Consider the following 24,471-nt stretch of genomic DNA (forward strand, 5'->3'; position numbering starts at 1 on the left):
TGATCTCAGGGTCCTGGGATCGAGTTCTGCTCAGCAGGGAGCCTGCTTCCCCTCTCTCTCTCTGCCCGCCTCTCTGCCTGCTTGTGATCTCTCTCTCTGTCAAATAAATAAGTAAAATCTTAAAAAAAAAACTCTACTATGCAAATCAAACTAAATGATCACAGTAATCTACACCTAAACTTGCGGTTCCTCCAACCCCATCCCATTCTCTCACTCTGCTCTCGTGCAACCTGAATAAAAATTCCTTGCCCTTAAGTGTTCCAACGAATCACACTGTGAGGTGTCGTGAGCATGACAGCAAGGAGGCCGAGGTAGATCCTGATCCATTCTGGGCAGCGCAGAAGAGAAAATCCTTAAGGAGATGAAATGACGCTGGGGTTCCACGGTGAGACCTGAATGAGCACTGGCAGGTATCAGAGAGGACGCATTTCTATTGCTGCTTCTCTTCTGTCTGTCTGTCTGTCTGTCTCCCATGCAGGACACAGTACCCCCTGCTGACCACCACACCACCAGCAAGGAGGCTGGTCTTCCCACTTCCATCTTGCCCAGGCTAATCAATTCTTTTCTCAGTAAGCTTGGGAATATTTTGTTGTTGCTGTTGAGAGAGAGAGAGAGAGAGTGGGGGAGGGGGCAGAGGGAGAGAGAGAATCTTAAGCAGGCTCCATGCTCCCACACAGAGCCCAGCATGGGGCTCGATCTCATGATCTTGAGATCATGACCTGAGCCCAAATCAAGAGTCAGACACTTAATGGACTGAGAAACCCGGGTGTCCTAAGCTTGGAAAATTTTTTAAAATACATGATCAACATGAATTAAGTCATGTTAATCCAACCCTTAACATCTCTCCACAGCTTCCCATTTGTTTCTAGTTAATTCTCCTTGCTGTGATCCTCAAAGCCCTGTCCAGTATCCGCACTACCTATCGTGTGACTTCACCTCCTGCCTGTCCCTGGACTGCTCGCAGACTCAGCCAAGCTCTTCTTCTCAATTTCCCCAGCAGGTCAGCATCCCCGCTCTGGGTCTTCAGGCCGTTCTCTGCCCAGAATTCCCTGCTTCCTTTCCGTATGATTAAAAGAGTCTTGTCTTTCAGGTTTCAGCTTGATTCGCATCTCCTCAAAGTCTCCACCCTTTCATGTCTTTCATAGAACCTATAAAAATTGTATTTTGTTTATTTGTACAATGTTTCTCTCTCCTCTACCAGACTAAAATCTCCACCAAAGTAACAACCATATTCCCTGCTCTGGATCAGAGGCTAGTGTAGGGCCTGGTACATCATAGACCCTAAATGCATGTTTTTGCTAAATAAATGGACTGATGTGTTAGATACACTTTTTTTTGTCAAATAAAATCTTTGTTACAAGATTAATCTACAAGCAAGAGGGAAAAAAACGTGGAAAAATTTTACATAATACATGCTGATAAGTCCCAAGATCTTTAGGATGAGTCAGCAAGCGGGAGACTCAGGAGAGTAAGTGGTTTAGTTACAGTTCAAGGTCAAAGGCCTGAGACCCCGGAGAGGGAATGGTGTCCTTGTACTCTGGAGGCGAGAGAAACATATGTCCAATTGGAAGGCAGCCGGGCCAGAGGAATTCCTTCTGACCGAGAATCCTTTCTGTTCTATTCAGGCCTTTGACTGATGGGATGAGGCCCACCCACCTACCATTGGGTAGAGCAGTCTTCTTACTTAGCCTGCCAAGTCCAATGTTAAAGTCACCTGAAAACACAGACATACCCAGAATGACATTTGACCAAATGTGTGTGCACCCTGTGGCCAGCCAACTTGACACATAAATTAATCATCCCCATCTCCCAGTAACCTCACAATTGTGTTTCCGCTGCATATCATTGACCTTTAAGCTTTTTTGGTTGAGCCCTGTAAGCTTTTGGTTGAGCCCAAATTCACAACACAGGGGACTCCAGAATATACTGTGCGTGATTCCAAGATGCATGTCCTCATGACTCTTGCCTGCTGCCAGACTCTTTGTGCTTCTGGAGCTGGAATTCTGCCTGCAAGGGAACAGACGTAGCTAGAGGCACAGCAAGAACCCAAAAGTGCAAAGTCACCATCACCATCAAGTGACAGAACATACAAGACATGGAATCCGTAATAAATAATAAATATAATAATAATAACATTGTAATTGTGTAGTAATAAATGTTTGTCATTATTACTGAATAAGCATCATCTATTTACCGCATGCCAAATACTGTTCCAAGTACTTTACTTTTCCTAATTTAATCACCATAACGACCCTAGTTACTCCGATTATTCTTCTTCTATAAGAGAGCACACGGAAGCACAGGGTGGTTAAGTGACTTGTCTAAGGATGGAGATAGTTAGGGCAGATCCCGGGTCCACACCCAGGCACGTCTGCTCTAGAATCTGCATTCCTTCCTAATGTGCTCGACTGTCCGTGGGAGAGCTCACCGTGCTATTGACACATTACTTCTTTAACAGCCACGTCAGCTCTGCAAGTTGAAATGACTACACCAGGAAAAGGAGGAAACAAAGACAAATTTACAGTGAAGACACTGAGGTTGACTGCTGAGGTGACATGTCCAAGGCTATAAGGCAAGTTAGCGGAAGAAAGGATTTTTCCAATCAACTCTGTTGGATTTCTAGACCAAGTCTCCAGTATTCCTCAGTTACCTCATCTACATGGATTGACGCCCAATGGGTTCCTCCATCTCCAAAACCAAGCTCCCAATCCAGATGAAACATCATCTTAAGTGTAGAGCACAGTCGGGATCAGGGAACTTTAGTCGGGTCGTATTTTTTCTGCACGAATTGTATGTATGCAGTGAAACTGGATTAAGTAGGGCTTGTGCAGAAATGGATTTGTAGTTCTGATTTCTCTCTGCATTGATTATTTTTGATGGTAAAAATGTATCAGTTGGAATGACAAACGCCAGGCACTTATTTATAGCTCTGGTCACTTACGTGGCAAACTGATTGACGTAAAATATGTCCAAACCAATTGTATCAGATACTAACCAGGGAAAGAAAAGGACCAAGTCACGAACTGCCGAGAGTCCAGCTTTACGTAGGTACAGACCAGGAGTCACCTGGGACAGTTTAGAGAGGTTTGTCATTAGCTAAAATTCATCCCACCGCTCTCTCTACTTCTGGAATTTTGCTTTTGTGAATGGAGAGACAGGAACCTAGCTAAACAATCAGGAAATCTGAGCCTACCCACATATGTCCTTAAGGCCTCCTGCATGGGAATAGCGTAACTCCTTGTACACACTGCCTCAAGGACTATGAGGTCTGGATTAGCAACATGAAGCCAACATCAATATCCTTTCAGCCAAGCGCCATGCATTAAGCACGATATCGACAAATACCACTGCTACCCACCTGTGCCCACCATTTTCATTGTGTACAATTTTTCCTAGAATGGATTCACATTCTGTAGGTTGTTTAATAACTCTAAATATTTCAACCCACTGTTCAAATGTTCGTGGGTATACAGCCATTTGGCTATTTCAAAATAGTCCCTAAGGATAATCATTTACAAGTATTTTCCCCAGAAAATCACAGGTACTTAGGAGGATGGGCTTGTGTTTGGGCACTGTGTGCACAAAATAATATCCAATACATTAAAAATGACATTACAAATAGTCTACATTAGCTAAATAGGCAGCTGTGATATATGTTTCTCAGCAGATATTTCTAAATAGTCGCGATTCCCATCTGCCCATCACAGTTGCCGAGGCGCTGCCTAGATGCCTGGAAGCAACACGAACATATTTCCTCTGTTTTAAATATGCATAAACAATCTACCAGGACACACTGATCTTTCCCCCATTCTTTTTTTTTTTTCTTTAACAAAGCAAAGGCTAAATAAAGCAGCTACAATAAGAGAAAGCAAAGCTGATTTTCTAAATGTGAGCTGTCACTGTAAAAACCTCCCGTAATTTTGGGTTTGGCTGGCAAATGTTTGAGGCTGTATCCCTGGGGAAGCTCCCATTCTCTATCTGCTGCTAAAACTTTGTACTGCCTATTCAGAAATAACCAGCCTGTATTGTAGGATGAACTATCAAGTCTGACAGAGACCTAATGAACATACACGTGGGAAATACCTCTGCGGACAGGTGCTGACGGCAGGCACAGCACACGGTCAGTCAGTGGCAAAAAGAAAAGGCAGGCGGTATGATACACATTCACAGTTTACCATGGTGTTTGTCCAGAGTGCTAATAAGAGCTCAAAGAAAATAATTTGTTCTCAGGTAAGTCCCAACAATCCTCCAACTTCTCATAGTATGGACGGACTGAACAGAATCCTTTCTACTAAGATTTGCTTTCATTTTCCGTCCCATCGTCTTTTTTCAGTGGGTCTATGAAAGACGTGAATACAGTGTGTCAAGGAATATAATTCAGTGACTGTAACTCAATGAGGCATTGGCTCCATTTCCCTGTGGGATGTTCTGCAAATCTTTCTCCTTCTCTCCCTGAAGAAACTGATGGAGTTGTACCTGTCAAGAACAACATCCTGCTATGCTTGGCATTTCCCCAAGTTGTGCTAGGAAGACCTTGAATTTGACTCTGTTATCTTAGCTTGAAATATTTCGACTCTACCCTGAACTGGGGCAAACCAGCCAAAGGATTGGGGAGAGGAGTGAATATATGTTTTGGAAGAGGAAGACGGAGTCTTATCTTCTGCAATGTGTCACTGGCTTAGATTTTTAACTTAAGTGTCCAAGTTCAAGTTCACACCAGATTTTACTTCTTAGAATTATGACTTACTGAGGTCTAGAAAATGCAGATAGCTTAGAAATGAAACTGCTTTTTCCTCTTTTTTGCTATCTCATGGGTCTTAGAGTTAGAAATTTTCCCATCACATGTAATATTAAACTCTTCCCACACTCCTTCCCAGGTTATTAAAGAGATATGTTATAGAAATAACCTCAAGCCCCTTGTTACATGATAAATACATGTTTTCACTGTTTGCTCAGTTTAATTCTGTATACAAGAGTTGCATTTATAAGGAAATGCTTACCTCATAGGTCCGCTGAGAGCAGTTTCCTACCTTTGGCTCATAATAGTCACCTGTTCTTGGAAAGCTACTTAGAGACTTTTTCATAGTAGGCAGGAATCCCACGTGCATCACAATATCCAACACATTGTAACTGACAGAACTTCAGCGAAGAACATTCTGGAGCTTAGGCACAGGAAGCCGAAAATCAACAAAGTGAAATTCACATAAAAATCTGTGAGCTAATCAATGCTTGGTAGCCTAACAGGACCTGGCAAATATTAAAATATAACAGTATGAACAAAGCACTAAAACAGAGAAGTTGGGGAAATCCGGGAGGTGGTTTAGCACAAGATGAATTCAAATCAAGGAGGACAATCAACGAGTGAGTTCAGCACGTCAGGACAACTCCTTGAAAAATATCTCAAATTTAAGTGTCACTTTCAAAGGCAAATGAGCTATTTGCATGCTTTGCTGCAAACTGAACATGGTGCTAATTAGAATTGCAGCTGAATGGCTTCCAGCACCCATCTGTTTCACCTCCTGAAATAGAGTTGGATTCGATGCGGTACCTATATGTGAGATTTGGTTTTTGCCAAGCCACGTAGGAAATTTTAGATGTTCTACAGCCTGAATCTTGTAACTTGGCAGTAAAATGTGTAGGTGTGTCTATGTATATACATCCATTATTCTCTTAAAATATATGCTTAAAAATTCATGCTTTCATGTTATCTTAAAGTATTGAGGTTTCAAGAAACCAATAGGCTCATTTAAAAAGCATCATTCACCTTTTGTTCCATTTTCCACTCCCAAGTTATGGTTTCTAGCATTGACTCTGCCTTGGAAAAAACACCTCCTCTTCCCCCCAACCTCCATTCTTTTGGATTAAGTGTCTGTTGGAAGCAGCTTTCCCTTCCTGTTTCTTCACATCTCATAGAAAAGTAAGAACAAAGAAAGATCCTGGGTTCTCAGCAACCTTCAAAACAGCCACACAATGGCCAGACAGAGGAAGGTGATGCTCTTTGATGGGCACTGGCTTCCTCAAAGTCTGTCACCGCCTCAGTTTCAGCAGCACCTGGATGACGCTTTCCTGTGTCCTCATTCTCCATGTGCTGCACAAAGGCCTCAGAGGTGGATGAAGGACTGGGTGCCACCCTGGCGAGGAGGGGCTTGAAAATGCTGCGGAGCCAAGGATGGGACAAGCAGAAGTTCTAAAGTACCAGCTGGCAATCCCCACGCCCCCAAAGATGGCGGGTACATGGCCACGGCTGAGAGATTTGGGATCACTGAGGCAACAGGGAATGGGAAAACAAATACATGTTTGAATTCAGGTAGAATGACTTAATTCACAAATCAGTACTTCACGATTCCCAACTTTCATATCCTCACACCATATTTTTTTCCACCCTGTTCTGTTCTTCCTCTCTACATAAAACTTCCGTAGGTAACAAATTACTGTAGTTGACCGAACAAGATGTGACCACTCCCTGAATACACCGGTGGTCCTCTCTCGACTCTGCTGAAGAACTAAAATGTCTACGGAGCTGGTCTTCAGTCAGTGTATCGGGAGCTACACATTGTTAGCCCGCTGCCTTATTCATTCCTCCCCAAACCCAGGGAGACAGGTCCCATTACCCTGCTTTTCCAGTAATAAAACAGAGAATAAGAAACAGTGAGTAACTGTCCCAAAGACACACAGCTATTAATTCCCCCAAACAATATGACTGCTGAATCTCATTCCTTCTTCTCCTCTTTCCCCTGCGGGGCAGTGAGACAGGACGTCCCAGTGAACTCAGGGACTGAATGTCTGTTGGCCTTCAGAGGTGGCCAACTCGGCAGCCCTCAGATCTCCTCAGATCACGTAACAGCCGTATGTGAACCAGGCAGTATACGCAAAGATTGGAGTGGTCGCAGATAACGAAAACTAGGGAACTAGCACATCAAAGTATCAAGTTCGGGCTCCTCTCGAAAAACTCCTATCCCCGTTCATACACTATAAATTAAGCCCTTATGGGAATTCCACGTGTCTGAGGTTGACCTTCACCCAAAACCGGTTGTAAATACGGAGCTAGACTATTTGGAAATAGTAGACTCTGAGAAGGAAGAATTACACTAACTAAACAAATGGTCACAATTTTCCTTGCCAATTGCCACTTTTATTACCATTCTGGGGAGAAAGTATCTGCTTTACACAAAGGGAGGGCAGATGGTTCAGTGGGAGCTGAACTCTGACGTGGCTTAGGAGCTACTAAATCTTGGCCAGACAGAGTCTCAAGTATTAGGCATCGCTAAGCAGTTGTTGCCAAAGTGTATGCCCTTTAGAGGCTCTGTATAATAGTATTCATCTCTGCTCCTGGCCTGGCAAGAAAATCCACCTGAGAGTCTCAAAGGTCTTTTCGATCCAAGATCTATGGGCCAACATTTCCGCTTCTTACCGAGACAAAATGCCCACGGAGCACTCGTGCACCCAGCAGAAGCTCTGAAATACAATTCTCTAGTTCCCAAAATGTCCACATGCTAGAATTAGCTGATGATTAAGAAGCTTGTCTCCGTGTCAAAGGGAGGTTCATTTCCCATAAGTAAACTCGTGGTGGGCAGGAGGGTATCATTTATAATCCTCCATTTAAACATACCAAATTGAATAGATGTTGTGGGAGTTTCTGCTCAACTAAAAATAAAGATGTTTCCTTTGGTCTGATAAATGTTAGGAATTTTCTATAAACCCGGGTCTCTGGCTCCACCCTCCATCCCTTTTCCCTTGCGTATTTCTGTCTCATATTTTTCATATCCTGAGCCACTGCCTTTCCTCCAGAACCCTTCCCATTCTGTTTCTTGGAGTTCACGCTTCCTCCAGTAAACACCAGCCTCTGGTGTCCACGCATCTTCACTTCTCCCTTTGCATTTGGTTTTTGGAGGCACATGATGTTGTATTTAAAAGCACAGGATCTGGGACAAAGCAGAGCTGGAGGGATTCTTTACTCTTAGCTTGATGAACGTGGAGACACGGCTTCCTTATGCCTGAGCCTCCTGGATCTGCAAAATGGGAACAAGAACCTCAGATATTTCTTGGGAAAATCAAATGGGGGAGCAGTTACAAAGCACTTCCCACAGTGCCCAGTAACTGGTGCTCACCACATTTTCTTTGTCGAGCTGTCAAGAAAGCATGGACCTCTCTGATTTGAGCTGGTGTGGAAATGAAAAAAAATTATGTTTGCTTGTCATCACTCAGCATCAGGGAAATACAAATCAAAACCACAATGAGATACCAAATCACACCAGTCAGAATGGCTAAAATTAACAAGTCAGAAAACGACAGATGCTGGTGAGGATATGGAGAAAGGGGAACCCTCCTGCGCTGTTGGTGGGAATGCAAACCTGTGCAGCCTCTCTGGAAAACAGCATGGAGTTTCCTCAAAAAGTTGAAAATAGAGCTACCCTAACAACCAGCAATTGCACTACTGGGTATTTACCCTAAAGATACAAATGTAGTGATCCGAAGGGGCACGTGCACCCGAATGTTCATAACAACAATGTCCACAATAGCCAAACATGGAGAGAACCTAGATGTCCATCAACAGATGACTGGATAAAGAAGATGTGAGATATATATATATATATATATGTATATATATATATATATATATAAAATGGAATACTATGAAGCCATCAAAAGAAATGAAATCTTGCCATTTGCAACGACGTGGATGGAACTAGAGGGTATTACACTTAGCAAAATAAGTCAATCGGAGAAAGATAATTATCATATGATCTCCCTGATATGAAGAATTTGAGAGGCAAATTGAGGGGGGGGTTGGGGGGTAGGGAAGGAAAAAATGAAACAAGATGGGATTGGGAGGGAGACAAACCATAAGAGACTCTTAATCTCACAAAACAAACTGAGGGTTGCTGCAGGGAGGGAGGTAGGGAGAGGGAGGTTGGGTTATGGACACTGGGGAGGGTGTGTGCTATGGTGCGTACTGGGAAGTGTGTAAGCCTGACGATTCACAGACCTGTACCCCTGGGGCTAATAATACATTATATGTTAATTTTAAAAAAAGTAAAAAAAAATATTGTGTTTGTTACTTACCTTACACCGAAAAGGTCCATATTCCCTACCTTTGTGATCTGCCCACAATATTGTAAAAAACACACCTCAAGAAAAGTACACATTTTTGAAACACAATTTGTAGCATTGTATAAACATTGTCTAAACATTGTATAAAATGTTTCCGCCTTCGCCGCCCCCCATGCATAAAAAGTTTGTAAAGTAAGATTACAACAGAGGCTCACGGTGAAGACTCTTTAAGATTCCAAGTTAAATAAAGTATTTTGTGTATTAACATATTTAATTCAATGGGCTTTTTCTTTTTTCTTTTTTCCAACTTAGCAATAAAGGGTAAAATCTATACTTAGACTACTTAGAACATATCCAAAAAAGAAAAAAATAACATTACATGCTCTACGTGCTCTGGTTTAATAATGGAACCAAATGATAAGGAAATTACTTACAAACAACCCTTTGAGGGTCATAATTTACAGCAGTAGAAAGTAAGAGGGAAGAGGTTAAGTAACTTGCCCGAGGCCATGCAATTAGTAGTCAGTCAAAGCAAGGAGCTGAGGCAGGTCTAGAATCCAATTCCAGCTGGTTCCAAAGTTAAAGTTCTTTCTACTCCACTGCCCTGTTCAGCCACGCCCTCTGCAAGGTCCTCTTCAATATCACAAAGCTGAAGTTCGAAGCAGATGCACAAAATGTAATTATTCTTAATTCAGAATACACTGCAAACACTTTCAGAAATCTTTATTTTAAAATATCAACAGTGCAGCACAGTGGTTCTTAACTAAGGACAATTCTGCTCTCTGGGGAATATTTGCCAATGTCTGGAGACATTTTTGATTGTCCTTACAAAGGGGAGGACAGTGTTGCTGGCATCTAGTTAGTAGAAGTTAGAAATATTGCTTGAGGGGCGCCTGCCTTGGGCTCAGGTCATGATCCCAGAGCCCTGGGATCGAGCCCCGGTGTCGGTATCGGGCTCCCTGCTCAGCGGGGAGACTGTTTCTTCCACAGCCTTTCTCTCCACTAGTGCGCACTCTCTCTCTCTCTCTATCTATCTCAAATAAATAAAATCTTTAAAATAAAACAAGAGGAAAAAAATACTGCTTGAGCAACTTACAATACACAGGACAGTTCCCTCTAGCAAACAATCATCCACTCCATAATGTCAATGGTGCCTGAAAAACTTGACAAACACTGGTGTAGGGGCTTCTGCCTCAGGACAAGTGAAATAGTTTCGCTCACCCTCCCACTGTGGACAAATTTTATAAACCAATGAAATATTAGCTGATATTTTCTAAAACACTGAAAAGACAGTGAAGAGTCGTGAGATCAAAATCGGAACAGAGGGAATATTCCAGGGAAGTAAGTGCAGCACACAAAACTGCGTTTGCCCTGAGGGCATTTGCTGATAAGAAGCAAGCTACCAAGCTAAGCTGTGGTTTAGTGGTTCTTCAGGAAGAAGGGAACGGATCCCGCCTGGCTACTCAACTTAATCAGTGGCATCCTCTTCCAATTTAACTGGGAGTTAAGGGAGGACACCCAGGGTTGCTCTGAACGAGAAATTAATCAGCCTCTGGGCACACTGCAGTTCAAATTTGTATCTTCTTAAGCTTTAATGTTTATTTACTACCAGACTAGTAGTGCCTTGGAGGTATTGGGCAGCTGCAAATGGAAATTATTGCTTCAACAAGTTAGTTATATTTTGTTGACTGTTTCCTTTGCTGTGCAGAAGCTTTTGATCTTGATGAAGTCCCAAAAGTTCATTTTCACTTTTGTTTCCTTTGCCTTTGGAGACATATCTTGAAAGAAGTTGCTGTGGCTGATATCGAAGAGGTTACTGCCTATGTTCTCCTCTAGGATTCTGATGGATTCCTGTCTCACATTGAGGTCTTTTATCCATTTCGAGTTTATCTTTGTGTACGGTGTAAGAGAATGGTTGAGTTTCATTCTTCTACATATAGCTGTCCAGTTTTCCCAGCACCATTGATTGAAGAGACTGTCTTTTTTCCGTTGTATATTTTTTCCTGTTTTGTCGAAGATTATTTCACCATAGAGTTGAGGGTCCATATCTGGGCTCTCCGCTCTGTTCCACTGGTCATGTGTCTGTTTTTATGCCAGTACCACGCTGTCTTGGTGATCACAGCTTTGTAGTAAAGCTTGAAATCGGTAACGTGATGCCGCCAGTTTTGTTTTTGTTTTTCAACATTTCCTTAGCAATTCGGGGTCTCTTCTGATTCCATACAAATTTTAGGATTATTTGCTCCAGCTCTTTGAAAAAGTACAGACAAAAGGTTGATATCCAGGATTTATAAAGAACTCCTCAAACTCAACACACACAAAACAGATAATCATATCAAAAAATGGGCAGAAGATATGAACAGACACTTCTCCAATGAAGACATACAAATGGCTATCAGACATATGAAAAAATGCTCATCATCACTAGCCATCAGGGAGATTCAAATTAAAACCACATTGAGATATCACCTTTCACCAGTTAGAATGGCCAAAATTAGCAAGACAGGAAACAACGTGTGTTGGAGAGGATGTGGAGAAAGGAGAACCCTCTTACGCTGTTGGTGGGAATGCAAGTTGGTGCAGCTACTCTGGAGAACAGTGTGGAGATTCCTCAAGAAATTAAAAATAGAGCTTCCCTATGACCCTGCAATTGCACGACTGGGTATTTACCCCAAAGATACAGATGTAGTGAAAAGAAGGGCCATCTGTACCCCAATGTTTATTGCAGCAATGGCCACGGTCGCCAAACCGTGGAAAGAACCAAGATGCCCTTCAACAGACGAATGGATAAGGAAGATGTGGTCCATATACACGATGGAGTATTATACCTCCACAGAAAGGATGAATACCCAACTTTTGTAGCAACATGGACGGGACTGGAAGAGATTATGCTGAGCGAAATAAGTCAAGCAGAGAGAGTCAAGTATCATATGGTTTCACTTATTTGTGGAGCATAACAAAAAACATGGAGGACATGGGGAGATGGAGAGGAGAACGGAGTTGAGAGAAATTGGAAGGGGAGATGAACCATGAGAGACTATGGACTCTGAAAAACAACCTGAGGGTTTTGAAGGGGCGGGGGGTGGGAGGTTGGGGAAGCAGGTGATGGGTAATAGAAAGGGCACGTATTGCATGGAGCACTGGGTGTGGAGCAAAAACAATGAATACTGTTACACTGAAAATAAACAAATAAAAATAAAATAAATTTTGAATATGAAAAAAAATAAATAAATAAAAACAAAAACAAAACAAAAGTTAGTTATAAGAAGCCTCGACTGGAAGAGATTATGCTGAGCGAAATAAGTCAAGCAGAGAGAGTCAAGTATCATATGGTTTCACTTATTTGTGGAGCATAACAAAGAACATGGAGGACATGGGGAGATGGAGAGGAGAGGGAGTTGAGGGAAACTGGAAGGGGAGATGAACCATGAGAGACTATGGACTCTGAAAAACAACCAGAGGATTTTGAAGGGGTGGGGGGGTGGGGGGTGGGAGGTTGAGGAACCAGGTGGTGGGTAATAGGGAGGGCACGTACTGCATGGAGCACTGGGTGTGATGCCAAAACAATGAACACTGTTATGCTGTAAATAAACAAACAAACAAACAAAAAAGCCTCGAAATTTCTTAGAAATTTTTCAACTACAATGACCATCACACCATCAAAAATAACATGGTATAGAAGTACCTATTAAGATGCTCTCAAAGTAACAATGGACAGAAACTCAACGTGTTAGGATAACTACACAGGGAGTGTAAGAAAATTGTGCTCACTGTGCGTAGTGGGCATTTCCACAGGTCACGGCCATCTGGCTCTGTCCTGCTTCCAGTTCAGGAGAGAATCACACTTCCTCGCCTCTTGAAATTAGGAATGGCCATTGACCTTTCTGTCGCTCTGCCTGATGCTGCAGTTTTGGCTATAGCTGTAATGAGAAATTACCCGATTCCACTTAATTCCCAAAATGACGGTGGTTCCCTGCAATACTTACCCTTTGACGTTAATATGCAGCATACTGCGACCCTGGTACAATGCGGAGTGACTCTGCAGAGAGGAGGGGCTCTTGTTCTCAGATTGCCAGAACGTTTAAGTGCTGGAGGTCACTTTCAGCCTCAAAGCAATCTGTCTCCAGGCACTTAGCACGCCTGCCTCGCTGGCTCTCCAAATGAACTTGATGTATCTAAATTATCAGTGACTGGAGAGTCCAGACACCAATTTAATGTGCCACTTAGATATTTATGTTTGTTTCTTATCTCCCCAAACAGCCTGTAACTCCTCAACGGAGAAAACTAGTCCTGATCCAGGCCATTTCTCCTGTAATTCTTGGGGTGGGGGGTACAATACATAGCAGACAATATACATTAGGGGTGGAAGTTGGGGTTGGGGAGGAAGCAGTGAACAATCCCAAGAGAAGAAATCACATAATGTTCCCAAGAGTCATAGCCATTTAGCTTTTGGGTAAGGAGCCCCCTTGTGATTGAAACCAAGGATATAATTTTAGGACCTCAACTGTAGAGATGAAGGAAAGTGGACTTTTTATACAACCCCAGACAATCTTGAGTCTTTTGTTGTTAGGTAGAAGGTCTCTGCCACTTAAAGACATTATTTAAATGACAGTGCTCTCCAAAAAGTAGCCTAAACCCAGGCCCAACTTGGATCTCTATAGAAAAGAGAATTCCAGAAACAGCTGAAAATGGCCTCTGCTTTGTGTGACCAGTTTTGTTCAGGGACACACTGCCGCTCTGTGTGGTATGAAGAGACCACAGAACCACGTCGGACAAGAAATAGATGTTGTCTCTTGAAATGTTGTAATTGTGAAGTTTATTTCAGAAACATTTTCGTATCGGTGAATCTTTCCTCTTGAAATATCAATTATTTTATTGAGAGACTTGCATAGCCGATCTCTTTCATGTGAACTTCCTCTTAACCATGAGTTATAATGCAATGCAATGTGCTGAACGTACTAATTATATGAGGTTTCGTTCATCTTGAACCACAGAAGGCTTGAGTAATTGATGCTTCATAGCAAGAATTGTGGGATAATCAGCCTTATATCGTGAGTAACTCACACCTAGAGACACAGATATTGTTAAATATATGGGATGTTTTTTCTCCCTTCTTTCTTTCACAGACAGGGAACTCCTTCGTCGTTTTAAGATGGAGATCTGCCTTCCAGGCGTACGCTGGAGTAAGGCACGGATGCACATTTGGCTCCACAAAAGAGAGCACCCTATTGGAAGGTGACCATGACATCTTTTATAATTTATTCTAGGGCCTTCCATTCAGGGGAAGAAAACATAAAGAAGAAAAAGAGCTCCTTGCTGAGAGCAGCTTCAAAGGTCACCCACTTCCAAGCTCACCCATGTGTATAGTAACCAGGCCAGGAGGTATATAGTCTATTTTACCTGTTCCCCCCCAACCCACCAGAAGAACTATCTAGAACAAAGTAGAACACAGTAGCCGTACTTGGATTCAGAGGTTCCTTGAACACTGAAAGTTTGGAGAAGATTATGAGTTTCCTTCTTTTTTTTTTAAACTTGAATTCATCAGAGACACTTCTGTATTTATTTCCTACAGCTATTATAACATAGGACCACAAATCGGGTGGCTTGGAATAATAAAAATTTATTTCCCCACTGTTCCGGGGACTAAAAGTCCAGAATCAAGGTGCTGCCCATGCTCTGTCTGAAGGCTGTAAGGGAGGATCCTGCCTTGTGTCTTCCGAGCTTTGGGTGTTCCCAGGGATCCCTGGCTTGTGGCCACAGCATTCCAATCCATGCCTCCATCTGGATGTGGACTTCCTCCCTGTCTGTGGCAAAATATCCTTCTTGTACAGAAACCAGTCACGGTGGACTAAGGGCCTATATTGCTCCAATATGTCCTCTTCCTGACTTAACTAATCACAGCTCCAAAGACCCCTTTCTCAGACGAATTCACATTCGGTGACATCACAGGGTAGGATTTCAGCCTATCTTCTGGGGAGACAGAATTCAACCCATAACAACCCCCAACTAGCAACCGGCAGAATCAGGCTGGATCACTTGGGATCTTGGGTTTGTGTTTTAATGAGCTGAGCATCAAGCAGTCTCTCTTGGGTTTCCTCAAAGAATTGGCTCATGGCCAGCGGCAGGCAGAGGATACACCGTTCAGTGGGCACTCAGGCAAACAGGACAGTGCTTCTGTCCAATTTCAACTTGACTAGAAACGTTTTCTTCAGGAGAAAGTTAACCTCAAAGAAACACAGGAGAGAGAAACCCCAGAGATGTTGGCAACCGTAATCTGGAGAGCATAGGGACAGCTGGACCCATGCGGGCCTCTCCCAAGCAAGCAGAAACACGGCCCCCGTGTCAGACTCACACCCACTCACACCTCGGCGGCCTCACGATACCCAGCCCTGTGCTGTGTTTCCTCTGGGAACGCATGGCTGGAAGCTGCTCAAAAGCTCTGTGGTGATAGGGTTGGTTGCCCTAGCAGGATGGGGAGGGAAGCGGGAGGCAGTGGTGGTTGATGGTTGAACCAGTGGCGATGATCTTCTCCCACAAAAAAAGCCAAATGGATCTCAAGGAGATTAAAGGGGAAATACCATTCACTGAGGCAGGGATCAAAGATTGCTTCACATACCCCTCACAGTAAGGGTCTTTGCTTTGGGGGTATACATTGGAGTCATGTAATGGCCCTGGGACATATTGTTGTATCCACCATTTGCTACTTGTGGCCATTCTTTTTTCTCTACTGAAGCACGGAGGAGGATGGGTGGGATTGCAGGGGCGATAAATTCAATAAGTCTGCTTAATTAAAGACAACAGATCAAGTGGGTTTCAGAGACTTCCCAAAGCTGACGTAAAAGTCCTTTGCTGCTCCGGCCAGTCATGACAGAAGGTGGACAATCGCTTGCATTAGTGTCCATGCCAAGAATTTGCCTCTTCTTAGGGCTCTTTTTCAAATGATCATTCTGGAGTTCTTTAACTTCATCTGCATCTTTTTTTTCGTAATTTCTTTCTTTCATAATCTATCTTTCTTCTCTTTCTGAAAATGCCATTACTTTTTCTTTGCTGGAGAAACATCTTAAATCCGCCCACTTGCCTATCTATATTTTGGACAAGTTACGTGGAAACTTCCTCCTCTGAGCCATGTACAAACTACATTTGTGCTATTCCAGTTCTGAAGAGAAAATATATCTACTCTCTTTTTCTAGGAAAAAAAAGAATAGGAAAAAATGAGCAAGTGTGGTAAAAGATAGTTTAACTTATCATGAATGAGAAATGTTGTAAATACTTTCAAGTGAAAGAGCACAGAATGGACACATTACTTGCCAGGTCACATTTAAACAGTTAGTCCATACCTAGAAGATTACCCAACTCGTCACTGACCTTGGCAATGGGACAAGAGAAACATTTTTAAGAGGATAAAATGTTCTTGAAAAATATCCCAGAAGGATCAGATGGATCCCCACTTTGTTTTCATGACTCTCCATGGGGCTCTGCCTATTTCTCTTCTTTAGCCAAGAAATAGGAAGTCTTTTAAAACAAAGGTAGGAAAAATGTCATGCTTGATTCTGTTTCCATGTCTTGGATTACTGTTCATACTGAATAGAGTCATCATGGAAATAATCTCCTGAAAGTGTGCATGTATTTTACTTCTCTTGAGGTTGAATGGCAGTAAAAGACTGTAAATGGATACTGGAATAAGCCACAAAATTCTGACCTTAATCATCGGGAGCAATTTTTTGTTTGTTTGTTTGTGTTTGTTTATTAAAGTCAGTGATCCCATAGACCTGTCTTGTTCACAAGAAAAGATTTCATGAAATGAAATAAATGAATGAATGGCTAGTTCAATTAAATAATGAACAAATATATAAGTAGGAATATATGAAAAATACAAATATTTTTAATGTTATGATTAACCCTTCTTTATTGATTATTTTCCAAGTTTAAGGTGTTGAAATGTAATATTTTAAGAGAATTCATGGCAATCTCAGATTGTAGTAGCATTCTAAAATATCATGTCCTAGAAAAATAGAAGCTGAGAAATTATATGGTCTCATAAATTTTTTAAGGTGAAAATTTATTTTTGAAATTCGGAAAATCGCATGGCTCTCATTAGTGAGTTGATTTCTTTGGACCCTTGCTAAAGTAGCCACTTACATTCATTAGAAAAATAAATTGTCATGCTTTGCTCAAGCAAGAGCTTTCATGATTAATAATGATACAGATTAAAGGCACCTACGTGGCTCAGTCAGTTAAATGCCCAGTTCTTGATTTTAACTCAGGTCATGATCTCAGGGTCATGGGGTTGAACCCCGAGTTGGGCTCTGTGCTCCAGACTCAGTGGACAGTCTGTCCGAGATTCTATCTCCTTCTGCCCCTCTCCCACATGTGCTCTCTCTCTTCCCCCTCTGTCAGATAAATAAATAAATCTTTCAAAAAAACAATAACAAAGCAGGTTAGTGGCCCCCAAATGATAGCTGCCCTAAGAACCACTCAGTTATTCAGAATGAATAATTACAAAAGGATGTTTATTTGATTAAAAGAAGCCAGCTGACAGAAAGGAAAAGACAGAAAGAATGAAGTGGAGAGATGCTATTTCAGTTACCTGGATTGTTGAAACTCCCATAGGATCTCAACAAGTAGAGAATTCGCCCCATCACTGCCGTCCATGACAGGTCGGTGAAAGACAAGTGAGCTTATGCAAATGAACTTTGGAATTTTTTTTCAGTGAAGAAGAACAGAGTCTTCAGATTAAATGCACCGTCTAGGTGTCCCCCAGAATAATCTCATTCCTATTCAACAACATTTACGGGCTTGTGTCAGGCATGGCGATGGTGCAAGGGGCCAAGAGGCAGGAGCGAAGAAAGCGAAGTCCCTGAATTTATTTATTTTTATTCCAGTGAGTGAAAGAAACCAAACATCTCTGCAATATTCTAACACACCAAGGAAAAAGATCCTAGAAGATTCCAAAGAGAAAAAAATAAAACTACAAAAGGGTGATAATTGCATTGGCTTTCGGATTCTTTTCAACAGTCCCCAATACTTGAAGATATCAGAGAAATGCTTTCAACATTCTGAGGGAAAATAATTTTGAACTGAGAATTCTATGCCTAGCTAAAATAGCACAGAATGACGAGCTCTGATGTCAGGATTCCACAGGAATGCAAGATCGCAAGAAACACTCCTTCTTCCTTCCTGCTGCCTTTTTCACTCAACCTGAAGGCTTTCCTCTGCTGGTCCCTAGAGCTTAACTAAAAGGGATGCCCCAGCATGGTTGTGTCCTTTTGCATATTACAGAACAGTATTTAGGTATGACGTATTAAAATGTTAAGTCTCAGAGTTTCATGTCACACCTAGAAATTTCTCCCCCTATCCTACTCCTCTAGCTTCTCTACCTCACCCCCCCCCCCCACCACCAATTCAGCTCTGATGCAGGGAACAGGTGGAGAACAACGTCCTTTGTTCTCCCTCTCTCTTGTCATTCTTCGCCCTGTGTCGAACACCCCTGCTCTTCTGAACACTCCAAAAGGAGTGTGGAAAACCAGAGTGTGGTGACAGTGCCTGGTGACAAGAGACGGACGCTGCCTCCTGAATGCCACACACCGTTTCTCTGTTCACGTCCGTTCAAGCACATTTACATGTGCCAACGGCCACAGGGAAGCACAAGCAGAAACTGAGCTCTGCACTGCCAACTGCTCTTTCCGTTTCACAAATTTTCCCTCTTTTCACCTGACAGAATGAGCAGCATGTCAGGACTTTCCTTCACCACAGTGTATCAGTGAATCTCTAAGTGGGTTTACCAGTTACGCTCAAATCCAAGAGGGGAAAAAACAAAACAAAACACTAATCTCGAGCGCCTGGGTGGCTCAGTGGGTTAAGCCTCTGCCTTCAGCCCAGGTCATGATCTCAGGGTCCTGGGATCAAGCCCCACATCGGGCTCTCTGCTCAGCAGGGAGCCTGCTTACCCTCTGTCTCTGCCTGCCTCTCTGCCTACTTGTGATCTCTCTCTCTATCAAATAAATAAATTAATTAATTAATTAAAAAAAAAACACTAATCTCTGCTGTCGTCCGTCTTTCGTGGTTTGAAGAGACGCCTGGAATCTTCTTGCGGATGCACCAGAGCATGGCACGTTCATCTAAGTACAAAATGTGCTTTTTATGGCGCGTACAACAATGCCCGGGATGTAATAAGTCTTCCCCCTAAATGTTAACTCTAAGGAATTACATGTTTCTGCTTTCTTATTCAGTGTATATTTGAGTAATAATATTTATTTTGTGTACAAAGCACAGTGTTCTTTACGTGAGTGACTCACTCAATCTTCCTAACAACGCTATGAGGTCCTCTGACCACTCTCAACTTCCAGATTAGGGAACCTAACAGAGGCACAGAGTAGATAAGTAACTTCCCTACGTCACACAGCTTGAACCCAGTCAGTCTGGCCCCACAGCCTACCGTTGGCTCTGAAAGGTTCTACCTTGTCAGCTCTCAACTCACGCTTTGCTAAGACTATGTCTATACTAAATCAGACAGTTATGACAGTTTTCTCACTAATTCGCCTGACTTGCGGAAGGATTAATGAGCGACCTGAAACCACGAGATGAACTTGGTCTTTCAAAAGGTGTTACATCTCCAGCCTCCCTATGTCACTGCCACCTTTTCTTATTTGCACCTAATGCCAGAAACATACAGAAACAGAGCCTATGAGTCAACAGAATCTGAGACATTATTCAACCCAACATCATCCCATTACGGGAATCTTTACTACAACTTTCTTGTAGCATCTGGCGGCGGCTGCGGGACTCCCTCACTGTAGATCATCCCATGGCTAGACCATACTACTTATTGAAATAACATCCTTATAAGGAGTCAACACTTTCTTCCCAACAACTTCGATTTCTCTTCCCAGCTCTGCTCTGGAAACGTGAGAATACATGTAACCTTACTGCAACATAACAATTCCACCAATGGAAGCCCAGGCTGGCCTGACTTCCAGACTGTTCATTTTCCTACTAACGTGCCGAGTGTGGTCCTCCATGCCTGCAATGTTTGATAATCACAGTTGTCCAAACGCAACAAGAACTGTTGCGTACAAAGTAATGCCACAGTCTTCTCTACATAATTTTATGTACTGGTTCTCAATTAAGACATATTAAGTTGAATTAGTTATCTCGTCGGCCACAATCTACCACTGACTAATGTTGATCTCAGAGGGTGGTTGCTAGAAGGCAATGACTTAATGACTTAGAATGAATTAGCTCAGTGCCCAATAAACAGGAAGTACTTAATAACCAGTAACTAGTTTCACTGTGACCTAGATTGCCTAATTTGGAATGTGACCCATTATTTCACCAAGCTGATCTTCCAACACATTAACTTTTCCTGACCTTTTGCCATTCCGAAGTGCTGTAAGTATGCCTTACATCTGAGCCTTACATGCCTTACATCAGCTTCATCCGAGCTTGACAGCTGAGACATCGAATCTGTCAGGCAGTAAGCAAAAACAGAGACCTGCTCTCAGGAGGGCGCTTACTGCGCCATGCTTCTTTCTTAAAAGCGTAAGTGTCAGGTATCTGAGTGGCTCAGTTGGTTAAGTGTCTGCCTTTGGTTCAGGTCCTGATCTCAAGGTCTTGGGATGGAGTCCCCTATTGGGCTCCCCGCTTAGAGAGGAGCCCGTATTTCCCTTTTGCTCTGCCTCCTGCTCCCCCTGCTTGTGCTCCCTTTCTCTCTCTCCATCAAATAAATAAATAAAATCTTAAGAAAGCATCAGTGGTTAATGGGCCTTTCATTTCATGTTTGCTCATGTCTAAGCAAAAAAAAAGAGCAAGAGCATCCTATATAAAGAGAGGACTAGATGCCATAGCGGTAGGGCTCAGCTTGGGGAAGACCTTCTAGGAGAACCTACTCTCCCTCATATTGCTGTGGCATCTGTCACGGATGTTTGTGTGTCTGTGTTTATGTGCGTGTGTGTGTCTGTGTGCATACATACATACGTGCATGCATATCAGAAAGCAAAATATATCGAAAACAAATGAACTAAGGTTGAACTCAAGAAGTTAAACAGGCAAGAAAATAAACAACAGAGAAAAGGAAGCAGTACAGAAAAAGAAAGCAAAAAAAATCGAATAAGATGAATGACAGAATTGAACTGGTTTTCTGAAAAGAACAAAAAGAAATGAAATCCAAATAAGACAGATTAAGAAATAATTGCAAGATTAAAAATATAGAGATAAAACCAAGAATATAACTGAAAACAAAACAAATATTCAAATAATACTTGTTTTTCTGCCGCCACTCCACTTGTGAAACCTGTACTCATGCCTTCCATACTTAATTGCCAAGGTCATCCTTTAGGAATCAAGGTCAGCAAGAGCCACGTCTTCTATGGCTGCCAAGAGAGAGGGAGAGAGGAAGGGTGGTTCTGCCTACATTGCTCTCTGCAGAGGAATGTGGGAGATACTTCTCACCGAGGTTCACAGTCTGGGGGGGGACCCCAAAATGAGGAGGATGTAGCACAGAATGAGAATGGCAAATATCTACTCCCCTTTCTTTTTGACAGCTCAATCTCCACATATGTAATTTATCCTGTATTTATACTTGAAAAGATAGTCCCTACCAAGAACACAACTATGCCTTATACTAAAACCAAAACCACATTTATGTCCTTTCACAGAGAAACAGATCCAAAAGTTAGGAGTTACTATATCTGATAGATTTGGAACAACTGGGTGTTATAAAAAGACAAGAAAACCGGCCCCAAATGGAGTTGCGTATGCTAAGCCCCACGTCACCAAACCAAAACAACTTAATTATGGTTCTGGCTGTCCCCAAAATGGAATCTTAAGCCAGCCAATCAGGAATCTCCTGATCAGCACCAGTCAGGTCACCTTTCTACCGGAGCCCTGCCATCCCTGGAAGGAAAGACATTTACAGTAATCAACCCGTTCTCTTGCCTACTCTAACTTTCCTGTTCCCATTCCGTTCTCCCATTAAAACTATTCGATCTTGTACAGCTCCTCAAGCTCCCTTCCATCTGCTAGACTGGATGTTGCTCAATTCAAATAGATTTTTGTTCAAATAAACTTCTAAAATTTTTAATAGGCCTCAGTTTATCTTTTCCCACTGAACACCTGAGTAACGCCAATTCTTCCCCAAATTCCACTGCCTTCCTGTTTTGATACTTTTCCATAGACAAAACTGTAGATCTCATACAGTAGTGGAGGGATTTGGGGGGATGGAAGGGAAAAAATTGAAATATGTAAATACTACCCCTCACCCAATGTGCTGGGACATTCACTGTAAGAGATCTGGCTATTAATCCAACAGATACTGTAATTTGATGACCCACAGGATCAAAAGGTGTGTTTGATTCTTAGCTTGATCAGCCTTTTGGTAGCACTTACAAGGTAATTTATTAGCGTGGCCTTTGAATTTCCCTGGGGTATGACCTGCTTTTTGAATTGAGAACTTAGAAATTTAAGCTACCCATTTTTCTTCTTTAATCTGCCCTGTGCCAGCGGAAGCGGCCGCTCTAACTCAAGGACTGGAATTCTGCATGTCCTTCATGTTCTCTATGACAGAAAGAGCTTCCCCAGAAACTTGTTTAAAACCAGCACCTCCTTCCAGGGGTAATGTAATTGGTGCTTTTATCTTGGCGTGCCTTGGGCTGCGACATTCCCTCCCCTGACTAACAACAGGATTCTTGTGTTCCCTCAGCCTCAACGGATCACCTCCATCTCCTGCGAACATGTCAACCTCCCGCCACCACCTCCGCATTACTCTAAGGGACATTGTCAGACCCTCCTCTGGTACTGGTTTATGAGGCAGAATTCTTGTTATGAAGCAAAAGAAATGACTCTGGCTAATTTAAGCAAGAAGTTGCTTACGGCCATCTTATCGGACAGTTACAGAACCTGGGAAATCAACCACAGGAACCGACATTAACTTGGGGAACACACAAAGCCAAGAGAACCACCTGAGCAGCGAGTCGATATGGTGATCTCGCACACACAGCTCTGGTTTCGCTCTTACTTTTCACTTCGTGTCTTGATCCCCCTGTTCTGGTTACCAGGGAGAAGGGAAAAGTTGCTCTCGCTGCTTCAGTTTCTGTAGGGGCTGATGGACCCTGCCTCCAGCAGGAGTCACAGAATTCTCCAAACGTATAACAGGGGATTGAATGACACGTAAGTACGACACCTTGGTCTCGTCCCTCAGCTCTGCACTGCAGCTGTATGTTACTGGAATAAAACTTACCGGCGTGTGAGTACTCTGTTTCTCTGCCTCCTTTTTGAGACACTTGTGTTTCTATGTCCTTGTTTCTAAGAGATTAGTTGTGAAAGGTTAGTACATGAAGCAGAGAACTGAAAGAAGCCAGGAAAGTAAACTGATTTGCAGAAGAGCTACAGAACTAATCGGAGAGGAAAAGTGTGGACAGGAGAGAGGAGTCAGATGGGCACCTGATATTTCCTGGAGAGGGCAGGGAAATGGGAGAATGGAGAATTGGATATTGAATATTTGAGGAGAGGAAAAGTACGCAGATGGTTACCATGATAAAGAAGTTTGGGGTTGTTTATTTGTTTGTTTGTTTTTAAAGAAGGCTCCTGCCTAGCATGGAACCCAACACAGGGCTTGAACTCACAACCCTGAGATCAAGTCGGACACTTAACCAGCTCAGCACGCAGGCACCCCACGGAAGCTTTTGATGGAGGGAATCTTTAGGCTCTTGGGGACGCAATTTCTTTTCAAGACACTGAATAAAGGCAAAGTTATGTTTCATGTTTTCTCTTATTTATTTTTAGAAATGTAGTTATATGTCTATTTGAGGAGATTACAAAAAGGTGCCGTTTTATTAACGCTCACATTGAAATCCTTTTCGTCCTATTTAAATTCCTTTGGGGCTGAAGTCTGCTTGGTCTGAAATGTGATTCTTTTCAGGAAGCCTTGTGTTCTTGTAGTCTCTTGACTTCCAGACCCTTCTCTGGGTGATGCCTTTGTCTCAGAAGCTGCCTTTACCCTGGAGAGTCAGGGTGTTGTTCAATTTCTACTGCGATATAATATTTCTTATTGCGTTGGTGTCTTGTTTCCTTTTGCTCAATCTCAAATGAGAGGAAACCTGGCCACCCTCTGGACACAGGTGAAACTTTCACTGCTGTCTGTTTCGGAGACTCTATAAGCTGATGGAGTCTTGAAAAATTGCAAGCCGCACCATTGCCACCAACCCCAAACAGAGCGCGATCCTCACACGGACTCTAGCTCTGGCGTGGGATAAACCTTTTCTCCAGTGGTGTTTTGGCGACTGCATGTGCCAAATGTTCTTTTAAAAGACGTGCAGAGGAGTGCGGCAAGGCACACTGTCTGAATGAGGGACGAGAGTCTTAAGTTTTCTATGCTACAGACTTCAGGGTGCAGACAGTAGTAGATCAATGGATGGTCTTTCTAAGCAT

General features: G+C 42.6%; 1 long non-coding RNA gene across 1 annotated transcript; it reads right to left on the minus strand.

The window, feature by feature from the left end:
• Nucleotides 1-256: 256 nt before the first annotated feature.
• On the minus strand, nt 257-5,821 carry LOC123930848. The gene is made up of 3 exons (XR_006816157.1): nt 2,996-5,821; nt 937-2,007; nt 257-595 (listed from the first exon to the last, which is right to left on the minus strand). It is a non-coding gene; the product is annotated as an uncharacterized LOC123930848 (long non-coding RNA).
• Between the last annotated feature and the right edge of the window lie 18,650 nt (nt 5,822-24,471).

The sequence above is a fragment of the Meles meles genome, chromosome 2, assembly GCF_922984935.1.
Source record: "Meles meles chromosome 2, mMelMel3.1 paternal haplotype, whole genome shotgun sequence".
In the NCBI taxonomy this organism is placed as follows: Eukaryota; Metazoa; Chordata; class Mammalia; order Carnivora; family Mustelidae; genus Meles; species Meles meles.